Below are 15,983 nucleotides of genomic sequence, written 5' to 3' on the forward strand. Positions count from 1 at the left end.
ATAAAATTCTTTCCAAATAAAAATATCCTTTGTGTTCAACTTGAGGCAACAGAGCGGGAAAAACAACCCCGCGGTCGTCATCCCTCTTTATGTTGAGTGGAGCTGTCTAACACAGCGTTTAGGATAGATGGTATCTGACCTCCCTTTCTTCAGTGGTCATTAACTGAACACTGCTCTGCTTGGTACAGAAGATGAAATGGTGAACAAGACAGAGTTTTTGTCCCCAAAGAACTTATTGTCTATTTGAATCTTTTTAGCCATGTGCTGGGTTTCTTCAAATCCTAGTTATTTCTTTTGTTTAAAAGAAGAGGAAGAATACTATTTACTACACACTGTAGTCAAAATCCACACCAAGATTTATCCCACTACTTTCTCACCAAAGAGACCTGTCTGAGTAAACACCAGAGATGGTATGAATTCTCAAGGAGGGGACAAGCCCCCCTGCAGCTTTGTTAACCCTAGCTTCAAGATTTCCTGCGCAAACCTTGTACTTTCCAGAAGCTCTATGGGATAAGCCCGGAGTGCCCCTCCTGGTGATCATGTTCTGGGAACCCCTTGGGATATGGAATGATATGAAACTAGGAACAAGTGGTCACAGATTCCTCATACTTGCCTTGAATTAGAGAAAAAACAAATCCCTTGCTCTCCTTATGTGGGACATAATTTTTCTCTATGGTACCACATTGTGATTTCCTTACTCGTCATGTGTCCAAAGGTGATATGCACATTTTTCACAGGAAAAGCCGGCAAATGGGCCCATTTCAACACAAATGTGCTTTATTAAATGCATGCTACACAGAACCCCCAAACAAACCCAAATGTGCTTTTAAAAAATTGCTGGACTGGTTTAAAATATTCTGTGAACCAAAGCAACCACCCCATTCCAGAGCGCTGGAGAAAAGGCTGTTGGACAATGTCTCGTTTCTCACCAGTGGTATCTGAACGACATATCTTGCTATGAACATAATTTGAGAAGAGTGGCTCCCTTCTAAACCACTATTTTTGGTTCCCTCAAAAAAAATTTCTTTCAGCCTTAAATTTCTTGGCTGTGGTCTCTAGTCTGAGGACCATATCCCTTCTGAAGATTTGGGCAGTTCTATGGAGCCATATTTAAATTGGTTGAATGAAAAACTAACTCCCTTTAATAAAAGTGGCATTGTTTCTGCAGTCAGGTAATTCCAAGTGGGCTCACTTTTTACTTTCCATGGGAATAGTCCTTGAGGAAGAAAGAAGCTTTGTTGAGTTTTGTTTTGTTTTGAGAACAGTCAATTGGTTCTTTCTACCCTTCCTCCTGGGCGCCAATCTCTCCGAGAAAAACCACAAAGTTCAAGCAGAAGTATTAAAAAAGGAAAGAAAAGAAAGAATCTGCACATAAACTCCATTTATCACCATATGGGGTCGTTTTGTGTCATTCTTGTCCCCCCCACCAGCCCTGCACACGGAGGACCCCTGCCCGAAACTCTGTTCTGTACATACCCCCCTTCTGCTTTGGAGGAGCGTGGGGTGAGACCTTGTTATAAATGTCCTGTTCTCAAGGAATCCTGCTGTCTGAGTTTCTGCTTAAGTGACTTCTCACCTTCAAACCCCACTGAAGTTGTCCTTATTTGGCTTCTGATAAGTGACTGAGATTTTAATTGTTCTCAATTGGTCTGTTTATCAGTGTGACTGTTTCAGTTTTCTTCAAGACAAATGATTAGGTCCTCCAGGCTTTATCAGTGTATTTAAGTATGTTCTTCAGGTGTGGACTCAACTTTGCCCTTGGCTTCAAGCCACCATTTCCTTTCCATACTAGGGTGTAAATAGTGTGAACACACACATACACACACAAATCTGCTCCACGTTATTTTAGAAAGTTGATTCTTTCTCAGCCACACCAGAGCAACCATTTTTGAAGTTCTCTTCAAAAAAGAAGCAATATTCTGTATCTGAGTAAGGATTGAGAAAGCAGGGAGAAAAGAAATAAATGAATAAAGCAGAGTGATAGGAAAAACTAAGGGATCTCAGTGTATAAGAAAGAGAGAGATTAAAATACACTAAGTGCCTTCAGTGGGCTCTTATATTTTCCACTGCACTCTTTAGGACAACTTTGGCAGACATGGAACACAATTATCTCTTTCCTACAGAGAGGACATTGAAGCTGGGCAAGAGGAGTCACTTGCTAAAAGTTATACAAGAAGTAAGTCATGGGCCTCCCAAAAACCCAATCATTTTCAACTTTTCATCACTGAAGTAGCTGAGGTTCAGCGAGGTAAAGCAACTTGCCCAGGGTTCCCAGGGAATCAGTAGCAGAGCTGGGATTCAAGCCAAGTCTGTTGCTTCAAAGTAATTTCAAGGCAAAGCCTAAACACCAGGAATTGGAAGGTAGATCAATATAAATGACAAGACAATCTTGTTTATATACATCTCAGGCAGCAACCATCCTATGAGTCAGCTGGAGGAGAAATGCAGGCTTCTATTAGTCAGGATAGGTTAAGCTATGCTGCAGTAATAAATAAACCCTGACATCTCAGCAGCTTAACATAAGAAGTGTTTGATTCTTACTCAGCAACCACTGCCTGTCAAGCAAGTCTTTGCAGCTCTCTTTGGTGACTCTGGGCTCCAAACTTCTTCCATCCTGTGACTTCACTATGCAGATAAAGATTCCATGATCCCCCCCACAAGAAAGAGAGAGAAAGGAGGGAGCACAATGTTCTTAATTGCCTGGGCTTGGGAGTCACACGAATCACTTCCTCTCACAGTCTGTTGGTCAGAATCAATCACTGGCTCCAACCTTCCTGCAAGGGAAGAAGGGAGGCTGGGACACAATGGAAGCCTCTGGACATCTCTGCAAGATGTCTCCCCTTTCCTTTGCATCATACATGAATAATGAGTATCTCTGTAAAAAATGAACACAATTGAATTCCCTGACAGGTCTATGGAAAACATAATGGCAAAATGCTTTGCACAACCAAGTAGCAGCATCTATAAGCTGAGTGATGATGGTGATCTCTAGATCTCTAGATCTTCTAGCTATCCCAAGAAATCCGGAGATCACATCACAGCCCTCACTGCATATAGTCAAGGAAATGCAGAGGGCCCTGGCACCTCTGCTTTTGAGAAGAGCTGATAACACTTACCTTTTCAACCCCATTACAACTTGTGATTCTCAGACTAAAGGGATGGTCTGAAGTCAGCAGCTTTAAAACAAACTGAATGTTTAAAACACGTAAGTAATAAATAACATACAGTAATAAATAAACCCTGAAATCTCAGTGGCTTAACATAAGAGACATTTGATTCCCATAGGATCTTGATTCCCACAGGAAGAACCTTCGGGTAAGCTTACACTGTTCTGCAAGATTTGCCTAGGGAAGGCGAGCTCTTGTTAAAAAGTCCTGAACTCAAGCTTCCTGGGAAGCAGTCAGTGAGAGGGACCTGAGGTACTAGGAGACTCAGATTCTTCATCCTCAGGCTTCATTTCTTTCTTCATCCTATATATCTACACCATGCTCCAAAGAAGTGAAAGAGTAATAATAGCATCTTTTCTTTTTTGAAAGTGACAGAAACCCAGCTCAAACTGTCTTAAGGAAAAGAAGGGAATGTTTTGGCTCATGAATGAAGCCAACTGGGAAGAAACCTGATCTAAGAGAAGGGGATGTTAGGACATTTGGGTGGCTCGTCAGTTAAGTGTCCAACTCTTGATTTTGGCCCAGGTCGTGATCTTGGGGTTGTGAGATGGAGCCGCGCACCGGGCTCCACGCTCAGCAGGGAGTCTGCTTGAGATTCCCTCTCTCCCCCTCCCTCTCCCTCTGCCCCTCCCCCTGCTCATGCTCATGCTCTCTCTCTCTCTCTCAAATAAATAAATAAATCTTTAAAATAATAAAAATAAGAGTTGTTAATTTTGATGAGTCTATCAAACTCCTCGATCTAATTGTACCTTAAAAAAAGATGTAGTTGGGTAAGCAATAAATGTTGCTTTTTAAAATGTGTTATATATTGTTCTGTCTGATTAGGCTCCTCCAGTATAATTTCTATTGTTTACAAGTGAAAGAGCTCCAGCCAATAAATGTTGAAGTATTGGGCTTATTTTACAGGCCATGGGGAGCCATGGAAAGATAGGATTTGGGACAAGAGAAGAACACAGTCAAGTTTTCCTATGAAACAAATCACTGACTTTGGTCTTATGGATCTTCATGAATCAGTATTCACTCAGTTGTTCCATAGATATTTGTTAAATGCCTCCTGAATATTAGACTCTGACTTATATGTTTAATATAGAAGTAAAAAGGACAAACAAGTCTCTGCCATTGTGAAGTTTATATTCTAATAGGGGAAACAGACAACAAAACAAAACAGATAAGATTACTGATCTTCAGTCAAAGGGCAAAGTTTGATGACTACTGCTTTAATTCCAGGGTAGTCTCAATTCTGGGGAGATGAATTAGTCTCATATCCTAACCCTGGAGGAAGATCAGTTTTTGGGTAAATCACATTCCAACCTCCTGTCCCCAACTCTGAGATACTGAATTTGCTCTTGCCTTTGAGAGCAGCCAGCCATTCCTTTTCATTAGCCAAGAGAGCAGTGGGACACAATGGAAAGAACCCCATGCCAGAAGTTCATGGACGTGGCTAGATTGGAGTCCCAGCTCTGCCCCAATAAGCCATCCCTCTATTGTCCTCATTTTATAGTTTAAGAATAGAATGAATTGGGAGTGCCTGGTCAGCTTAGTGAGTAGAGCATATAACTCTTGATCTCAGGATCATGAGGTTGAGTCCCAGCTGTGGTATAGAGTTTGCTTAAAAATTTTTTTTTAAATTTAATAAAATAAAATAAAAACAACAGAATGAACTGGATGAGACAATGTCTATATTCTGTGACTCCAAGAGCAATGTAAGCCATTCCATTGCAGAGGTCTATCACAATTCCTGGTTCATGGTACATGCACACTAAATATTTGCCGAATTAGTTCTTGACTGATTGACTAACTGAGATGCATAGGAAGAATACAATTTAATACCTTCAACATCAGAACATGGATATCAGAGAAAACTGAAGTGATATACTTCTCTTTAAATTATTTAACTGCTGGGTTAATTGTGTATCTCCCTCCTGGCAAGTTTCCAGAGAGGTGTCTGGTTTGTGGCCGGGGCCCAGAGCATAAAAGAGACTCTGGTATGCAGATAGTGCTCCATAAAATGAGTTAATGAGTGAATTAATACTGTAAGGGTTTACAGAATGAGCCAGGGAAAGTTTTCAAAGGCAACTGCAGTTGACCAGAACCTAGAAAGATTCTTAGAATTTCAAAAGTGAAATTAGAACTTTGCTTGGGCAGATCGATGTCCAGGGCAACAATACAATGGATTGTTGACCAAAAGACTAAAGTTGGAAAACAATCCAGGAAATAACTTGGACAAGCCAAATTCAGAGAGGCGTGAATGCAATGAGGAAGTATATAACAGCTATTTACTGGGCAAACCACTCCAAAATGCAGTGTCTTAAAAAAAAAAGAGTAACTTTATAATGGAGAAACCTGGAAAACACTGTTCTAACCAAGTGTCGAAGTTAACATCACCAAATGATGTCAAGTGGATCTCACGTCCCCCCTGATATGATGTGATAAGAAGGACACTTCACTTCACATCTGTGGTATTTCTTTCCCAAACGTGAAAACTCCAGTCTAATCATGAAAAAAAAATCAGGCAAACCCAAGTTGAAGGACATGCTATAAAATATCTAGCCAGTGATCCTAAAGCTGTCAAAGTCATGAAAACAAGAAGACTGAGAAATTCTCACAGACCCGAGGAGACAAAGGAAAGACAATAGCTAAATGCATTGTGGCATCTTGGATTGGATCCTGGAATAAAACAAGGGCATTATTCCAAATAATACCTTCAGGTTAGTTCAGAGTAATATACCAATGTTGGTTTATTAGTTTTGACAAAGAAACTTGCGCCACAATAGTATAAGATGATAACGTTGAAGGAAATTGAAACTGGGTGATGGGATATTATCTTTCCAACTCTTCCACAAACTTTGAATTATTCCAAAAAAATGGAGTGCCATACATTTAGCTCACAACTGTGCGGGGTAGGAGGTTTGGGCTGGACTCTGCCGGGTGGTTCTAGTCTGGGCTGGGCTCACACATGCGTCTGCAGTCAGTTGTAGGTCAAGGAGGTAGTTCTGCCTCTGGGACATGGCTTAGCTGTGGGCTGGGGCACCTTGACTTACTCCACTTCATATCTCATCCTCCAGCATTCTAGCCTGTTTGTCTACATGGCAGCTGGGCGGGTTTCTAAGAAAGAGCAAAAAAAGCACACAAAAGTTTCTTGAGACCTAGACTTGGAACTGGGATGCCACCAGCTCTGTCTCATTTAAATGGCCAAAGCAGGTCACCAGACCAGCCCAGATCCATGGGAGAAGAAACAGGTATCACCTCCTATGGAAGCGCTGCCCAGGCATCTTGCGGAAATGTATGAATTCCTGCCATCTCTGTGGTCTTTCATGTAGTATCCTTAATCCCATTCTTTCTGAACCTCCCAACAGTGGTGAACGGCCCAGAGAAGTTCAGTGAAACAGATTCTTGCCATTCGTTGGCAACCACTGGCAGGGAGAGCTCGGGGTGGGGAGGTCGAGCCCCAGTAACTCTCATTAGGATTCCCAGGGTCTGAAGAAGGTCACAGACATGGGTCTGAATCCCAACTTCTCCACTTATTAGCTCGGGAATCTTTGTCAAATTTTACCTCCCTGCACCTCAAAGTCTTCCTTTACAAATGGGGAGAAGAGTAATAACATTAGAGCATTGTTATAAGGATAGGACATATGCAAAGCAGTGCTTGGGCTCCCCTTTCCACTGCCCAGCCTACACCTCACTGTAGGAGAATGAAAACACTACAGTTGTGACGTCAGCTCTGTTAGAAAGGGCAACCCAAGCAGCTTCCAGTCCCTTGAAGGACCAGACTATCCTCTGTAGAGTTGGAATTGGACAACAGCTAACTAGGCGCCAGACTTCGGGCTGTGCCTCTCTTTTCTATCTTTTTTTCTAAAGAGTTATTTGCGGGGGGGGGGGGGGGGACAGGGGGTAGGGAAAGGGACAAGCAGACTGGTGCTGAGTGCAGAGCCCCACCCGGGTCTCCATCTCACGACCCTGAGATCATGACCTGAGCGGAAATCGAGTCGGATGCTTAACCGTCTGGGCCACCCAGGCACCCCTCTTTTCTTTCTTAAGACATCAGTCTGGAGGGGTGTTATCATTCTTGCTTTATGGAGAGCCAGGCATGGAGAGCTTGGGGTCACATAGCCATGGCGGGAGAGAAGAGAGATTAGAACCAAGCCCACACTGACAACTGCAGTGTACTGTCCCCATGCCAGGTGTGTTATCCTCCACCACCCAGCCCCCACTTAATAACAGGCTCAATTCCAAACACTGTATAGTCCTTGATTGAGACTGGGGTGCCCCAGGGACAAACTTGGAGCAGCATTTGGTCACCGAGATTCTAAATTAAAAACTCCGACTATCCTTCACCTTCCCCAGTGGAACTATTTCCAACACTGTTATTCCGACCCCCTTCCCCCAAGAACTACAGCTGTTTAGAAGCAAAGCATTAGGGAGTAAGATAATGAGACTTCAAAACTGCCAACATTATTCAACCCCAAAGTTTAAATAGAAGCATTCACAGCTTCCCATCCTTCCCCCGATAGTCAGTATCTCCAGTTCACCACAGAGGAACCCAGAGAGGTGTGAAGATGCAAAATCCTACACTTCCAGAACTGGAAAGGAGTCCAAAGCTTTTAACTGCACAGATGTGACACATGAAGCCCAGAGACACAGTGACTTATCCACTGTGCTAACTGGAAACATGAGAAATCCAAAGTGGTTTTCTGCCCAGGATTGCATTTGACAAGGACATTGTGAAGCAGGAGGACACATTCGACTGTTTTACAGAAGAGAGGCTGAGGTAGCAAGATCAAGGGCATCCAGAGTGTCTGGACAAAACTGGGGGTAGGACCGCCTTCTGACTCCTAGTGCATCACATCAGCCACCAAGACACAGTCTTGTCTAGTATGGCTTTGACCCTTAACTATGTGTCTTTAAGTAAATCGTGACATTCTGAACCTCAGCCTTCTCGTCTGTGAAATGTGGATAGGGATGATCATAGCACTGAGCTGCTGAAAAACTTAAAACGAAATCGTAGTAATCACCCTCCTTGATATTTATCCAAAACTACTGAAAGCTAATGTCCACACAAAAACCTACACACAGATTTTTTTTTAGCAGGCTCTCTTCATAATTGCCAAAACTGGGAAACATCCAAAATGTCCTGTAGATAAATGGATAGATAGACTGCAGTCCATCCAGACAATGGAATATTACTCAGGGCTGAAAAAGAAATGAGCTAGCAAGCCATGAAAAGACATGGAGGAACCTTACATGCATGTCACTGAGTGAAAGACACCACTTGGAAAAGGCTACATGCTGTATGAATCCAATTATATGACATTCCGGGTAAAGCAAAACCATGAAGACAGTAAAAATATCAGTGTTTCTGGATAAGGGTTGGGGGGGTGAGGGAAAGCTGAATAGATAATACAGGATTTCTAGGGCTTGGAAAAACTAGATGATACCGTAATGATGGATACAGGTCCTTATACATTCGTCCGAATCCTAGAAACTACAATGCCAAGAGTGAACTCTCAGGTAAACTGTGAACTTTGGGGGATCATGATGTGTCAATGTAGGTTCATCCTTGGTAGAAAATGTACCACCCTGGTAAGTGTTGTAGATCATGGGTGAAGCTGTGCGTGTGTGGGACAGGGAATATATTCGAAATACCATCTTCTCAATTACGCTGTGAACGTAAAACTGCTAAACTAAAATAAATAAATAAATAAAGTCTTTAAAAATATCTTTTAATTAAAAATGTTAACAAAATGAAATCATGGTGCATCAAGCTTTTGCTGTAGAATTTAGAATGTGGCCAATACTGCAGGAATTATTGCTGTTTATATGACGATTTCAGTTCCAAAGCCCAGTTTTTAAAAAATGTTATTTCGTCCAATGCCTTATTTGGAGTTTCAAAGGATTGTGATTGTCTCCCTGGGCTCCATTCAACTCTTTTCCTTTTTTTTTTTTTTGTTTTAATAAAAAAATTGATTCAAAGTGTCAATTTAGAGACACAGAACTTTTGCTTGAACTCTGATGTAATTTTTAGATGATTTATTCACAGCAGGTGATCTGCAAATTCAGGCACCTTGTTTTATGGCCTGAATTCTTTCCGATTCATTCAACTCAGCTTTAGCTGATTTTGCAGAGACAAGGTCTAAACTTTGCTTTCTATCAGCGATCGCTATTTTGGTTTTGGTTTGTTTTTTTTTTTTTAAGATTTTTTTTAAAGTAATCTCTACCCCCAACGTGGAGCTTGAACTTACAATCCCAAGATCAAGAGTCACACGCTCTACCAAGAGCCCCAGAGATCACCATTTTGACCCTAAGTAATGGGGAAGCTCTAATTTTTCCCTTTTGTTTTATCTTGCTCATCCTAGGCAGCTAAAAGGAGCAGAGGCCACAGCCCATGTCAAAAAGACCTCAGTTCTGTGTGCCTGGGTGGCTCAGTTGGTTAGGCATCTGCCTTTGGCTCAGGTCATGATCCCAGGGTCCTGGGATTGAGCTTTGCATCAGGCTCCTTGCTCAGCAGGGAGCTTGCTCCTCCCTCGCCTTCTGCCCACTCCCCTGCTTGTGCTCTCTCTCTCTCCCAAATAAATAAATAAAATCTTAAAAAAAAAAAAAAAGAAAGTCCTCACTTCTGGGTGCTTCTGAGTCGGTGTTCTAGGGGGACCATGTATTCACTCCCTTGTCCTGACCCATCTCTATGCTTGGATCAGTTATGAAGTCCTGTTGCTCAAACATTCTTACTAATCAGCACATTTCAAGGCAAGGGATTTTCATAGCTAAAATCTTTGGTCTCAGGACTTTGTCTTATCCCCTTCCTGGGTCAACCAAGACATTTCCACTAGCCCGGTGAAGTACAGGTGAGGCTAAGCAAACAGTTGCTGAAAGAGAGAATCACTATGCGTTAACAGTGAGCATTGATTGAGCACTTGTGATGCGCCGGACAAAAGAAGCAGGTTGTATGCATGGTCTCGTTTATTGCCCCCAAGGACCCGGTGAGGTTGATATCATTATTATCCCCATTTCAAAGATGAGAGAACTGAGGCTCAGAGAGTCATCTGGACTTACAGAGCATGGACAGCGGGATTTGAACCTAAGGTCCTCGTTCTCTGCCCACTTCCTGCTTCATGAGTTCTGAATGGGGGAACAAACAAGTGAATGGGGACTGTTAACAGGAATGTTCCATTTATTTCTTCAGATTCTAACCCTCATATGGCCACGTGGGGCTCTACTGACCCTCCCTGATCCATGTCTTCTGCTTACTTCAACTGCTCGATTTCATCGACATCTTTCAGGAAGCCAAGGTTGGCTAATCCCATTTTCAGTGAAAATTCAGGTTTTTTAAAAGTCAGGTTATCTACTCCTTGGGGCGCCTGGGTAGGCTCAGTTGGTTAAGCATCTGCCTTCAGCTCAGGTCATGATCGCGGGGTCCTGGGATCCAACCCCACATCAGGCTCTGCACTCAGCAGGGAGTCTGCTTGCAATTCTCTCCCTCTGCCCCTCACACTCACGCTCTCGCTCTCTCTCAAATAAATAAATAAATCATTTTAAAAAGTCAGGATATCTATCCCAACGGACCACATTTTCCCAATGACTATCCACTTAGTCATAGTTCATACCCTCCAGTTTCAGAGCCTCTACCCTGCCCTCTTCAGACTGCCTGCGTTTGAATCTCTGCCCCACCCTTTACTCACTGTTTGATTGTAGACAGATCATTTAACCTCCTTGTGTGGTGGTTACCTCCTCTGCAGGACTTAAATGAGAATGGTATCCATCAGGTTGGGTTGCGGCAAGGACTCAGTGATTAGGACATGTTAAATGCTCAGAGGAAAATCGAAGGACAGAAATCTCTCCATCCTGTTGCGTGTCCCTGGGATCGCATTTGCACCTCATCTGGAGACAAGGGCCAAACATCTCAAGGCCCTTTGTGAATGACAAGAGTGGACCAAACAGCCCTCCTCCTTCTCCCTTCCACTCTCCCCCCCACCCGGCTTCCATGTTGGGATTTCACACAGAAATGAACTATTCCACCGGTCAATTAATCTAAAATAAAATGCTTGAAAACGCTTCACCTCCTGGTGTTGGCTAAGCCTCCTCCAATCCCAACCTTCTGTATCTTTAGTTCTTTCCTCCACGCCAGGAGCTGTCTCCGGCCGCTCTTACTATCCACCTGCAGCTAGCAAATCTCTTTATTGCACGGCCAGGTGTAGCTCATTTGCAGGGGAGCTGGCGTCTACACTGATAAGGCATAAAAAATGAGCTATGGAGTAATCGTCCGGCCATATGTCCTTCTGCCTTATCTGCAAATCCCATTATCAGCAGTTTTATTGAGGCTGTTCGGGCCACTTCATTCTCTTATCCTCACCAACAAATGCTCTCATTCACTCTTTTTCAGGTCTCCTTCAGGAAACTACACCCATAATGTGGTATCTATTTTTTTTAATTGGCCTATCAATTAAGATGTGCTTCCACTGTTTATGTAATTATTAGATTTGTCCCCACTGTTAATCAAAGAAATGCAGATTAAAGCAAAGCTTTTTTTAGAAAGACAATAAACCCAGCGCTAACACTGTCATACATATTTGGGGCAGTCTAAATCACTGTAACACCTCTCCACAAGGGCTTTAATAGCAATGTACATCAAGGGCCTTACAAATGCTTCCGACTCAATAATCCCACTGTTGAGACTCTACCCCAAGGAAATAATCCTATAGATAAAAAAAAAGCTTTATGCCCTAAGATGTTCATGTCAGTGTTCTTTACCTTAGCAAAGCAATGATAAAAACAAACATTTTTGGGGGGACAGTGGGCTAAAAAAAAAAAACTTAAACATTTTTAAAGGAAATGGTTAAATGAGCTATTTTATAATCACTTCAGAGAATATTCTTATAGCCACTTAAAATTATGCATTCAATTACACCGTTGATCTTGGTAATGCCGTGTTCAACTTTTTAAAGTGGAATACAAATGAACACAAAGCTCATAATTAGAAGAGTAAAAAACAAAAACCTTTTGTTTAAAAGAAAGACACTAATGAATGGATGTGATTATGGTCGGTCCAGAGTACTTCGAGGGCAAACAAGTGCCCAGATTTGGACTGGAGGGAGTCAGGGAAGCCTCTCAGAGAATCTAGAAGATGATCAAAAGTTAGCCAGGGAAAGACGGCCCAAGGTAAGGAACAGCACATGCAAAAGTCCTGAGAGACGAAACACATGCTTAACTAGGAATTAATGAGGTACAGACTGTCCTCTTTTGAGATTTACACTCCTATCCAGAACCAGGAACTAAAATTCCCTTATGTATAACAAGAATTAATTTCAGCCTCCGAAAAGAAAGCTTGCCACAGAAAGTCTGCGCTTGGGATGTGTTCAGGAAGCATGGTAATAATCATACTTATCTGTCAAGGTTGTTGTGGTGCAAAGAATTAGTGCACTTAAGCGCTTACCACAGGGCTGGCAAATGGCCAACACACACATGAAAAGATGCTCGATATTACTAGCCACCAGGGAAATGCAAATCAAAACTACAACGAGATACTACTTCACACCACTAGCAGGACTATATAAAAATACAGATAAGAGCAAGTGTTGGTGAGGCTGTGGAGAAACTGGAACCCTCATGCACTGCTGGTGGGATTGTAACGTGGCGTCACCACTTGGGGAAGTGGTTTGGAAGTTCCTCAGATGGTTAAACATAGAGTTACCCTATAATCCAGCATTTCCATTCTCATGTATATATTCTCATACCCATAGATGTGTGTGTGTATATATACACATCCGCAAAAGAAATTAAAGCCTACATCCACACAAAATTTGCACAGGAAAGTTCATAATAGCATTAGTTATAATAGTAAAATGTGGAAACAACCCAAATGTCCCTCAACAAATAGAGAGATAAATAAAATGTGATACAGCCATACACTGCCATGTTACTCGGCAATAAAAAAAAAAAAGGTACTGCTAGATGCTGCATGAATGAACCTTGAACACAATATGCTCAGTGAAAGAGGCTGTCACACAGGGCCAGATATTGTGTGATTCCACTGATATGAGTTGGCTAAAATAAACAAATCCATAGAGGCGGAGAGCAGAGTAGTGGTTGCCTAGGGCTGGGTGTTGAGGAGAGATAACAAGTAACTGCCAAGAGGTACAGGGTTTCTTCTGAGGTGATGAAAACGTTCTAAACGTTGGGACACCTGGGTGGCTCAGTCAGTTAAGCATCTGACTCTTGGTTTCAGCTCAGGTGATGATCTCAGGGTCCTGAGATCGAGCCCTGTGCCGGGCTCCGTGCTGGGCGTGCAACCTGCTTAAGATTCTCTCTCTCCCTCTGCCCCTCCCCACCCCCACGCATGCAAGCGCTCTCTCTCAATCTGTCTCTCAGAATAAATAAATAAATAGTATGACATGTGAATTTTATTTCAATAAAGCTATTATAAAAAAAAATAGTGGGGCACCTGGGTGGCTCAGTCATTAAGAGTCTGCCTTCAGCTCAGGTCATGATTCCAGGGTCCTGGGATTGAGCCCCACATCGGGCTCCCTGCTCGATAGGGAGTCTACTCTCTCTGCCCCTCCTCCTGCTCATACTCTCTCTCTCTCTCTCAAATAAATAAAATATTTAAAAAGAAAAGGGACAGGCACATGGGAACATAGTGTGTGCTTCATCTTAGCTAGTGTCATCATTATTCAAGAATATTTCTTACGTACCACCTTTCTAAAGGTACGAAATCTTTCCTTGTAATCAGAACTATAGATAGACCAGGAAATTTTCTAACTCAGAGGTGGCAAACTCAAAGGCCTGAGAGTGCCAGGCAGAAGCCAGGAAGGGACTGTAAGTTGAGTGGGCTCAGCATCAGGAGTGGGAAAGACTGAAGCTGCAACGCTCAAGGCTCTTCTAAAGCAGTGAGTGCTTCTCTGCCTCCATCCACACGAGAAGGCAAGCCCAGGATTAGCAGAGCCGGCTTCTCAAGGGAAGCAGAAATTCAGACTTTTATGTGAAATCTATTGACTTTTAAGTGTTGGCACCTATTTTTAAATGTCATAAATGCTGAGAAGGTCAAAATCTGCATATGAGCCAACATATCAGCAGGCAAGTGTCGGTCCTCAAGCCAGCTTGCTCTCTCTGCTCGAAGCACTTTAGCCTGATTCCCAAAATGATCTCCGAGCCTCAACCTCACCCCCCCGCCAAAGCCAGGTTTACCCCTCACCGCCTCCACCAGAATTCACCCAAGCAGCAAAGAGAGACGGAAGAATTCATACATAAGTCCAGAGTCCCAAAACACTCTCGTAGATGCCAAGGTAAGGGTAGGGTGGCACGGAGAGCGCTTGGTGCGCACCGGTTTTGATTCCTAATCTAATTAGAGAACCCTATAACAGGGTCTTTGTTCAAAGACCAAATTTAATTTACAACTCAATGTCTCCGGTGAAGCCAGTTTTTATTAATTTCCAGCACAACATTCAGATATACTAGACAGAACTTCAATATGTTCTTATTTAATGTTTAATCCTCTAATGCATTAAAATTAATTATTTCAGTTTTATGGCAAACTGTCTACAGCCAGCATCCAGGCTGGGTACCCCATGCCTCTCCTCCCACCCAGTCAGCTGGGGAAGTGTCAATATAATTATTTAAGGGGTTGAAAGGTAAAGGGCACAGAATGGGAAGGGAAATGAGCCTGCGATTATACACTAATGCGTTAACAGGGAAGCAGACAGCATTCCTTGCGTAAATTATTATTTATCCACGGAATTCCCCTTTGCCTATTACCAAATCAACCCTTTTAAGAAATTCTTTGTTGGGCCTGTGAAGTTCCCTGGCCAGTGTCCAACCTCTACTTCCCTCCCTGCAGAGAAGGAGTGAGGGTGACAATTCCAAGATGAACTCCCAGACAGCAGGCAAGGGTTTCCAAAGGCATGGATGGTCCCAATCGGTTTGGACTGAGGGGCACAGAGAGGAGTCCGCTTTACCTTGTAGACTGGAGGCTGGGTGCAAGCAGAGTGATGAGCAGAGTCACCAGCCTGGGCTTCATCCCCAGTCATAAGACCTCCTGGGTGCACGTAGACGCCCACCAAGATGCACAGCTCGGAACTGACCACACATTCCCTCCCAGGTCCCCTGAAGAAGCCCCTGAGGGAGGCAACAGTGTTCCAACCTGAGAAAATGAAGAAATTGGAAACTCTGAAGCAGAGAATACTGCTCATCTTAACAACAAAGCAGCTATCATTTCTGAGGGCACGTGTTCCCATTTAATCTTCAGGATAATTCTAAGGGGTGGTTATCACCACTACAGAAACTGGAGAAACTGAGGCTCATTTCAGTGAAGTACTTTTTCCAAGGCTTCACATCCAAAGTCAGCATTTGACCCTAATCTCATGGGGATGCATAGGACTGCCAGGGTTTATAGGATTGCGGGGCTGCATTCTCCCCTCTGTGCACCACCTCTGCCCTTCCTCTGCCCTCATCCCCTCACCAACATAAAAGTCTACTGCACAAGCAAAAATGTCGCTAAGCTGCCTTACAGAATTTCCCAGGCAGAGAGAGAGAGAATGTGGGCTTTACCAAGCTCTTTAGAGGGCAAGGACTCATCCATTTATATGAATTCATTGTCTTGACACTCATGTTCTCTTTGACCCCCAAATGTCTTTGCCATTATGCACCATGGAAAGGGGTAGCAGTGAGAGGTAAAGTGCTCTATTTGTTTCCTCCAGCATTTCCCACAGGCAACTTGCCCCGGTCAGCAGCCTCAGCAGCAGAGAAATGACAAGTGCCTGGTCCCAGGGTCTCCCGAACTTGAGAGTAGAGCAGATCCCGGCGATGCCCTGGAATCAGAAGCACTTGGCG

The 15,983-nt window shown here is 43.1% G+C and overlaps 1 long non-coding RNA gene across 1 annotated transcript; it reads left to right on the forward strand.

Moving 5' to 3' along the window:
• Nucleotides 1-5,335: 5,335 nt before the first annotated feature.
• LOC112823715 (uncharacterized) lies at nt 5,336-11,173 on the forward strand. The gene is made up of 3 exons (XR_003208099.2): nt 5,336-5,875; nt 10,345-10,450; nt 10,898-11,173. It is a non-coding gene; the product is annotated as an uncharacterized lncRNA (long non-coding RNA).
• The last annotated feature ends 4,810 nt before the right edge of the window (nt 11,174-15,983 follow it).

The sequence above is a fragment of the Callorhinus ursinus genome, unplaced genomic scaffold, assembly GCF_003265705.2.
Source record: "Callorhinus ursinus isolate GAN/ISIS: 27379988/994484 unplaced genomic scaffold, GSC_fseal_2.0 scaffold5, whole genome shotgun sequence".
Taxonomy (NCBI): Eukaryota; Metazoa; Chordata; class Mammalia; order Carnivora; family Otariidae; genus Callorhinus; species Callorhinus ursinus.